Raw genomic sequence first — 10,039 nt, 5'->3', positions numbered from 1 at the left:
TTACCAATTCCCTTATTTCCCTTATTCTTCCAGCCATCGATGGCCATCAACAATACAGACCTTACACACTGTGATCTGACACTTGCTTTTTACATTTTTCCCCTTTCAGGCGTATTTTTTTCCTGAATAATTCAGCTATGCCATGTAGATTTCATCTACATTGCAGGAGCATGTCTTCAACATGCCTGCGAAGACAACCATGGTGTTTCAGGATGTCTGAGAGAGACTTGAAGGATTAAGCCTTGCCCATGGTGGGGGGGTTGAAACTAGATGATCTTCAAGGTCTCTTCCAGCAGGGACAGAGACAGAGACAAGGCAGACGTATTTAATGCTTTCTTTGCCTCTGTCTTCAACACTGATGATGGACCAAGGGGCTTTTAGTACCCTGAGCTGGAGGACCATGATTGGAGAATGATCAACTCCCATTCAAACTTTTACTTGTGCAGGATCTGTTGCTCCAGCTGGATCCCTATAAATCTATGGGATCTGATGGGGTCCATTCCAGAACCCTCAAAGATCTGGCTGATGGAATCTCAAAACATCTCTTGATGATTTTTGAGCAGTCTTGGGAATCTGGAGAGGTCCTGGTTGACTGGAAGCTGGTGAACATTGTCCCAGTTTTCAAGAAGGGCAAGAAGGAGGACCTGGAAACCACAGGCTTCTCAGTCTCACTTCAGTGCCTGGTAAAGTTATGGAGAACAATATTCTGGAAAGTATTGAAAAACACCGGAAAGACGACACAGTCATTGATCACATCCAGCATGGTTTCATGAGAGGAAAATCCTGCTTATCAAATCTGATTTCCTTTCATGACAGAATAACCCACCTAGCTGATCAATAGAAGCCTGTTGATGTAATCTTTTTGGATTTCAGTAAAACTTTTGATACTGCTGTTATGATCCAGTTATTAAAATTATTAGAAATACCTCTGCCAGAATTAAGGTGCAAATGAGACCATATACCAAAGTCAATAGTATGGATTTTATTTAAAAGTAAATGTGAGGCAGTGAGAGAGAGAGAGAAAGAAATAGGGAAAAGGGGAGTGGGGGGAGAAAGAAAATCACAGAGAGAGATTAAATAAAAAATATATCACCACTCCGTGGAACCTTGTGGCATCCCATGGGTCCTCTTCTTCTGGTCTTCTCAATGGTGACAGTCTCAGAAAATATAGAGTCCAATGGATTAATATATGTTCACAAGATGCTCAGGCACCTCCCCCAGGGAGAGAAGCTTTGCAGTCTCTTGCAACAGGCTCTGGATTTTTTGCATCACTTGGATCGTGTGCAGTGCTCTACTGGTAGAAGGCCTCAGGAATGAGTCTAGGGGATGCTTTGGGGGTCTTTGGTAGTTTATGACCCCTTCTTATCTACCTCTCAAGTGAATATCCCATATGTATGTGGTCGTCTCAGAGAGGGGATGTCATTCCTTCTGTTAGGTGTGCAGAGATTTGGCCATCATACATGCCAAACCCTTCTCCCCTGCCACATGCTGAGCCCTGTTTACTTGTCCTTAGAGCTGAGATAATTAGACAATAGTCATATCTCAAGTTCCCATCACAGTCCAGATTCTGGTCAGGAAGCATATTGAGGAGGGAGGATGCTTTGGTGGTCACAGACAGGCAGTTGCTTCTTTGCAGTTTGACAAAAAGTCTTTCTATGGTTTTGACAATGTTTAAGACGTTGACAACATTTCAGTCTATCACAACTGTCTCTCACAGAATCCTTCTGGACAAAATGTCCACCACACAGCTGGATAAACATATCATGTGGTGAGTGAGCAATTGGCTCACAGGTTGAGCACAGAGGGTAACAGTGAATGGGGGAACATCAGATTGGAGACCTGTCACTAGTGGGGTTCTACAGGGCTCCAACTTGGGCCCTGTGCTCTTCAACATCTTCATAAATGACTTGGACACAGGACTGGAAGGGATATTGAGCAAGTTTGCAGATGATACAAAACTGGGAGGAGCTGTTGACTCCCTCGAAGACAGAGAGGCCCTGCAGAGAGACCTCGACAAATTAGAGTACTGGGCAATGACCAACCATAGGAAGTTCAACAAGGGAAAGTGCCGGACTCTTCACCTGGGATGGGGCAACCCCGGCTGTACAGACTGCAGAATGAGATGCTGGAAAGCAGTGCCATAGGAAGAGACGTGAGGGTCCTGTTTGACGGCAAATTGAATGAGTCAGCAGTGCCCCGGCAGCCAGGAGGGTCAACCGTGTCCTGGGGGGCATCAGGCAAAGCATCTCCAGCCTGGGGATTGTCCTGCTGTGCTCTGCACTGGCACGGCCTCACCTTGAATATTGTGTGCAGTTTTGTGCACCATGATATAAAAAGACATTAAACTATTGGAGAGTGTCCAAAGGAAGGCAACGAAGATGGTCACGGGCCTTGAGGAGAAACCAGGAAGAAGCAGCTGAGGTCACTTGGTCTGTTCAGCCTGGAGGAGACTGAGAGGAGACCTCGTGGCAGTCTACGACCTCCTTGTGAGGAAAAGAGGAGGGGCAGACCCTGATTTCTTCTCTACTGAACAGTGACAGGACCTGAGGGAATGGTCTGATGTTGTGTCAGGGGAGGTTTGGTTGGATATTAGAAAAAGGTTCTTTTCCCAGAGGGTGGTTGGGCACTGGAACAGACTCCCCAGGAAAGCGGTCACAGCACCACATCTGACAGAGTTCAAGAAGCATTTGGATGATACTCTCAGGCACATGGTTAGACTCTTAGGGATGTTCCTGTGCAGGGCTAGGAGTTGGACTTGATGATTCTCGTGGTTCCCTTTCAACTCAGCATATTCTGTGATTAGAGAGGCAGACAGGGCTTCTGTTGAGAGCCCTGTGTCTCTGTTCTCCATTGTCTTGGTGTCCCAGACCTCAAAGCACCAAGTAAATGAAAAACAACCTGTATCCTATGGAGCCAAAAGTGCTTATATTTCTTTGGGACACGTGGTGATTTTCAATGCAGAGGAGACGTATGACTTCATGTATTTCTGAAAAGCTTAAACTGGCTGTGATTGCACGTCTCTTTTCAATTTACTACATTTCAAGGGGGGCTCATGACTTTCCATGTCCCTGTCCCTGAGAGGCAGACCCACGACGGACTCCAAGCTGATCCAGGAGGAATATGCACCACGAGCTCAGCTGTCATTTGACTCCAAGTCCTATTACCATTTCCAGCATTATCTCCTATCTGCTTTCCCCTCTGCCTCATGTATTAAAGAAGATAACTCAGCACTGCTGGAATAAATATAGCACACAACTCTCCTGTCAGAGTACTTACTTCATTAGTCAAAGAAAAAAATGATTCTCACAGTTTTTCTCCTTGTAATTTTCCTGAGAGGTTGTTTGTTTTTTTCTTTCTGCTAGAGGCCCTGTATGTGTAGTCAGCCATAGCATATATTGTTTAAAACAATATTTGAGCTCTCTGTAAGTAACCCTTTCAGCAGCATTACTTATTTTGGAGGAAGAAAGGAAAGATACCAAAAAGATTGAGAACTGGAATTTCAGACCTTTTTAAAATACCTTTTGCAGTTAATGTGTTGTCTTATATTGTGGTGGGCTACACAGTGCTGGGTTAACAGTTGGACTTGATGATCTTAAAGTATTTTCCAAACTAAACCATCCTATGATACTATGAATGGTGCATGGCCCTTCCACATAGGGTTTATCTCAGAGAAGAGTCAGCCTGGTTTTGGACCAAGTCAGCCAAAAGTGAATTTTGGAGAAAGTAGTGAGGTTTTGCAGTGTGGCAATAAACTCAGTTATTGGTAAATGTGTCCAGAACACATCTAGTCAAGCTCTGGGTCGAGTGCTGAAGGAATGATTCTTGCCTGTGATTTCTAATGTCTCTACTCTCCATTCATCACATATCAGGACCACAGGCCACACAGCCACTATGGTGCCATGTCTGTAACAGGCTGTATACATTTGGACCCTACCCCTCCCATTTCTGCCCTCAAGGGAGTATGGATAAAAGGCCCTTCTCAACAACTTGGAGGCTCTCTTTGCTGCTGGATGTTGCTGTGGGTGTACATCACAAGGAATATCTTTGCAAATGCAGTTTATTTTGAATATTTCAAATTTTAACAAGGTTTAAATGGGCATCGTGTCTCAGTCATGTGATTTCCTTTCTTTATTTAGAAAAAGTAAGCCTGAAATATTTATTTTGGTCTTTTCTTTTAAATTATTTTCTTCCAGTTTCCTTTCCCACTAGAAATAGACACTGTCTGCTCTCTTTCCCCCAGACGACTCTATGGATAACTGAAAAACTCACAAATTTTTATCATCAGAAGCACAAAAGCAGTGAGAAGTGAGAAAGAGGACACGGATTTTTTAGGCAGGTTACTTAAAACTCTTTGCCTTGTCTGTTTTTTCAACTCTTAATTTATTCAAGCACCTGCCAGACACTCAAGGCTTGAGAAAACTCCATAGACCAATTTATCAGTCCCCTAGCAAGGCATTAAAAACACTGAAGAAGGCAGCAGATTACATCTCAGAAATAAGAAATGAATGGTAAACAATAATCTTTAGAGAAAGAAAAATCAAGTTTTACCCTTCTTTATGCAAAAACAAGCTAAAAGAAAGCATGTGTTTTTGTGTGTCTATCCAACATTGAATGACATGAAGTAAGACACCTAAGGCCAGGAAGCTTGTTAAAAAATCTTTATATAAAATGAATCCTGATTTTAACAAAATAATTATGATTAACATTGACGATCAGGAAGAGTGAAAGGTGTTTCCTCTGCAAAAGATACTGTAGTATATTCCAAGTGGCAACTTCTACATTTAATCAGAATTTCCAAAGGATCACCTCATAGAAAAATATTAACTAAGAAACAGGTTGCTGCAAAACTGAGTAGTATGATTTGACTTGCCAGATGTGGTTAGACTGTAATTTATGATCAGTGGCCTACATATCATGCTTAAATAGCTGCACCCTCTTTCAAATAATAAGTATTAGGGTCACCTTTCTTTCTCCTGTACTGAAGGGGGCTGTCTCTGTTTGGGTAGCTGATTCCTGAGCCAAAACCAGGGAATATTCTTGATGTTAATGGAAGAGGGCAGAAGATAGCATGTGAATCCAATTTTGAGGATAATGAGTCTGCTTTCCACTTTCCAGAGCTGCCAGGCTGTTTTCAGATAGAGCTGTAACAGCACATTTTCCTCATTCTCTGCCCTTTCTGGAGGTCATTTGACCTGGTATACACTTGTCAAATGGTGCAGACTGCAAGAGTGCTGAGACATATCCAGGGTGTAGGAAAAGGTATCAGGTAGATTTTTCTCTCACAGTAGGTAATTTTGCCAGAAGGATTGTTTGGGACTCCAGACAGAAAAGCAGATGACCGTACGAAGAGTCAGAGCAGAAGGCTGGATCTGAGATGGTGATGACTGTAGGTGATATCAGACAATCAGAAGGAGGAAAGTGCAGAATATTTTGAAGCTCAAATACTTACTCTCCATGAAGATTTTATAACAGGAATTTACAGAGATCATTTTCTGGCAAAACTAAGAGTCAGGAGTGTCTTCTACATAGGTGGATACCTATTGTTGCATGTGCAACCTGCATCTCAACATCTTTTGCTTCTCTCTGTGGCCCCTTTAGTCAGGTTTAAAAGTCAGAATAAATGGACCTATAATTTGATCTCCCATGAACACATGGCGTCTGCAGTGAACTGCTGCTAAGCTTCGGGGAGGAGAGAAAAGAAAAATAAATAGAGAAGATTAAACATGGTTTGTGCCTTATTCCTGTCCCACAGTCTGTTTCAGAGAATGTTTATCATGTGCATTTTTGAGCTAAACTCTGCATTCATATTTAGCTTGTTGCCAGTCCATGTTCTGTCACAACTTAGTCCCCCATGTGGAAATCATGTCCTATTTTTAGGCAGTTTACAGTGTCTCAATCTGAGATTAGTCTAGCAAACTGCCAGGTATGCATGGATGAAACTGCTGTACTAGAATAACTTATGTGGAAAGCTAGAAATTCACATAACAGACTCCTGACACACAATTGTCTCCATGAATTACTTACCCTAAGGTATCCCAGCATTTGCTTGTGCAAAATAATTTGCTATACCTTTTATTCAACTTAAACTAACTGGGCTGTTACAGTGTGTATCGGGGACTGTTGGTGAGAGAAAAACATGTAGGTAAGGGATTGTGATGATTGAAAACATTTATAAACAGAACATTTATGTTCAAAAGCCCTGTGTTAGGCAGGCAACTCTTCTTAATATTCAGGAAGCATTGATATCTCCCTCCTGGAGTTCCTTCTTAGATACAAAAAAGGACAAAATGTCAAAAATGAGGTACCAAACTCAGTGTGGTTTTATGAGGAGAGCCCTTGCTAACCAGGATATATCCTTGTGATCATCTCTGTTAAAGACTGGATACACACACGTCTGACTGGTTCTGCACTCTTGCTTCATGGGGAAAGATGTCTGTCTTCATGGGAGATGTGCTCTGTGACCTAGGAGTAGTTTCTAGCATTGCTAGAATCGGAGTGAAGGATAAAGGAGACATCTTATGTCTCTTGTCTTCATGGGGTAATACAGAGTGCTCTGGAAAATTATGCCAAAGTCATCTCTGTGACAACCATGCCTGTGTAAATGAACATCCCAGGGAGATTTATAGGTGTCTATGCTTTAATGCAGAACTAGAAATATGGGGAGCTGAGGAGAATCTTCATATCTGAAGTTCTTGCAGGTGCTGCTGAGCTCAATCTCTGGTAGAGCGAGGAATGATAGCAGCAAGCAGTTTGGATGAATTCTAAAGAATTTCAGTAAAAAAATAAAACATAGGAAATAGACCATTTTAGAAAGAGCTGCTGAAATTAGGTGTCTAACAAAGAGTCCACCTCCTCTCGTACTACATAGTTGTGCTCTGAAGGCAGTATAAATTTTCCTCCTTTGGCTAACAATTACTTATACTAAAACTGAGATAATATTGCAGTTGTGTTTCTGAATCTCCCACCCAAATCCTTGTTTAATATCACAGGCAGGGTTTCTGACAGTGTTTTCTCAAGAGACCAGCTCTATTTCATGAAACAATTAAACTTAAATTTGTTTGGTGGCCTGAAAGTCCTCAACGATATTTCAGGCTTATAAACACAGAGGCAAGAAAATGATTCCTGGGAAATGAGAATAGAGTCAAGTTGGGGATAAATATCTTAAATTGTAATCTCAGCCACAAATACCATTTCAGGAGCAGAGCGCAGCCAGGAGAGGTCGTGATCCAGACTGACAAGGGATGAAATTGGTAGTGCTGGTTTACAGAATCTAGCACAAGCATGTTAAGCACAGCCACTGAAAGAAAAAAGAGACATGGGCTGAAGTGACAAAATCAGACAACAAAATCTGATTTGCTAAAAGAATCCATAAAAGGTAGAGCTCTCTCTTAGGGAAAAAAATTACTAAGATGCAAAGTCCTGTGCTCAGTTACTCACACTGTGGTAAAATAGGTAACAGCAAGGGATAAAATCAATAGTGATTAAATCAATAGTACATAAGAATTAACCAAAACAATTTCCAACAGAAGTAAGTAAAAGCCTTTCATTCTGATTGACATGAACTCTGTGGGATGCTTACGGGTTTGGATGCTAGTAACATTATAACTGTTTTAGGACGAGACTCCCTTCTGGACCCAGTGTCCCATTTTCTGTCACAGTAATATCAATGTAGAAAAGCAGTTGTGTAAGATGAGAGATATGTGTGATCACAGTGTGAGGCAAGTCTTATGGAAACTGTGCTAGCACATTTTTACAAGTGGATAACAAGGTACATGAATGTGTCTGAGATGTGGTTATGAGTGACCTGCTCAACAGGAGGATTTATTCTGAGAAAACAGGGTCAGTGCCAAGCTACTGAGATGGTTAAATCACCCCTACAGAAGACCAGCTTGGCCTGGAAGTCTTTTTCTGACTCAAAAATGTGCTTGAGCACCGTTATACATTTTTGCTTGTACTGACTCCACTGACACTAAACTCCTAAGTTCTTCGTCACCTTCAGGGTTTTATGCTTCTAAGCATTGCAACACAAGCCAGCTAAATTTGGAGTTGAACTATTTTTGAACATCAGCTTTTAGAAGATACTTTGTCAATGTCTTGCTAATTTGTGTTTTGCCTTTTGCAATGCTTTTTGAACAGAAAATTTTATAGCACATAGTGATGAGGTGACACTGTATAGATTTCTGTTCTCCTTTACACTGTGTCCTATACCTGGCTTTTTCTTCCTAGTAATGCCTTTTTGCTATCTCTGATAAATTCCCTACCAAGCTTTCTCCTTGCCCTAATACAAAGGAACACCACATTTTCTGTTCTACATGGCCTGAAACTTAGTCTTCAGTGATAACTGTTTTTCCTCATATAGGTTCAGTGATCTAATTTGCCTGTTCAATGGAAAGGACAACTAGGTACAAATGAAGCAAAATTTTGCTCTTTGTTTTTGACACATTTTAACCTGTGCAAGGAACAGAAGAGTGAGGTAGGCTTACTCTCACTGAAGGTCCACTGCTACAATTCTGGTGCTCTTCAGCAGTGTGTGTGGAGAGAAGATGTCCCAGCAAGGGTAGCTCTGAAAGTCTCTTGCCAGTACAGTCCCTACATAGATGGGAAACACAGTGAGAGAGACAGGATCTGACTGCAAATCCTTCTGTGAATCTGTGAGGAGGTTTTTTTATTTGTTATTTTTTGTTTGTTTATTGACTTCTTTTTCTTTTGAATATAAATGTTCCTACTAAAAATTCAATAAGGAAATGATGGCCGGGACTAGAATGATGCCAGTGGTAATGCTTGTCTGGAAGGAGAAAAGACCAAGTACAATCTTGGCCAGAGAAAACAAGAGGCCTGGGGCAGGGAGGAGAAGCCTAGTGAGGGGGAGAAGCTACTAAAGATTTCTCAGATGGACCTATCAAGGACAGGCTGCATGTGTTTCTCCTTCTGTACCTCCTTTCCCAAACAGAAGGCAAAGTACCGCCTTCCAGACACCCCTTGGTGCCTTCTGATGTGTTCTGTGTGTCACCTCTGAAGGGCAGTAGTACCCACAGATGGAGAGAGACATCCTGCTGTGCTTTCCTGGGGATGCTTGAGCAGACTGTGTTCTTCAGGGTGATTTGTTTTCATTCTAAATTACAAACAACAGCTTTAAGAGGTTACTCAAACAGTGGTTTATCCAGAGGAAATCATATGTAGCTCGTGACCTGACGGTACTGTGGCTGATTCAAATGGATTTTGAACGCTTACATTTGGCATTACTGAGTCTGGATTTTGTTGCTGAATGCAGTTTCGTGTCGGTAGGCAGAGTGTTGAAAGTGTTTATTCATCACCACACATGGACACGAGAATCTTTTAGCTCCTCCCTTCCAGTTCATGGCATTTATTTAAGCATGGTGAGAAACACCACAAAGGGAAGAGATTTATTTGTTTTGCTCTATTTAAAAATAGGCTTATGAGAGTGGTGGTCAGCTGACCCTGGCTGGCAGCTGAATCCCCACCCAGTCCCTTGTTCACTCCTTCGTCAGGCGGGTAAGATGAGCAGAAGGACAAAAGTGCAAACAACTGGTGGTTCAAGATCAAGACAGCTTAATAAATGAAGGAAAGCTGCGTGCACAAGCAAAGTGATTTGTTCTGTGTTTCCCAGTGGTATGCAGATGTTTATCCAGTTCCTGGAAAACAGGGCCTCAGTGTACATAACGGTTACTTGGGAAGGCAGGCGACATAGCTTGAAACACCTATCACTTCCTCCTCAGTTCTCCAAAATTTATTGCTAAGCATTATGTCATGTAGTATGGGATATCCCTTCAATCAGTTCAGATCAGCTTTCCTGGCTGTGTCCTGTTCCTGTCTTCCAGCTCAAGGTGCTGGGTACCTGAAAAGCAATTGTTCCTGTTATTGAGGACTGAGGAAAAGAAGGCACAAAGTGTCTCAGCATTTTCCTCACCCTTTGTCACCATGTTTTCCCTTTGCTTCTGATATAGGATGGAGGTCTCCTTAGCCCTCCTTTTGTTTCTAATGTGTTTATAGAAACATTTTTTATTGTCTTTTACAGCAG

Source organism: Pipra filicauda, unplaced genomic scaffold, assembly GCF_003945595.2.
Source record: "Pipra filicauda isolate LSUMZ 115617 unplaced genomic scaffold, ASM394559v2 scaffold180_size1756469_pilon, whole genome shotgun sequence".
Taxonomy (NCBI): Eukaryota; Metazoa; Chordata; class Aves; order Passeriformes; family Pipridae; genus Pipra; species Pipra filicauda.
The sequence above is the reverse complement of the archived record's forward strand: the minus strand, read 5'-3'. Positions refer to the sequence as shown.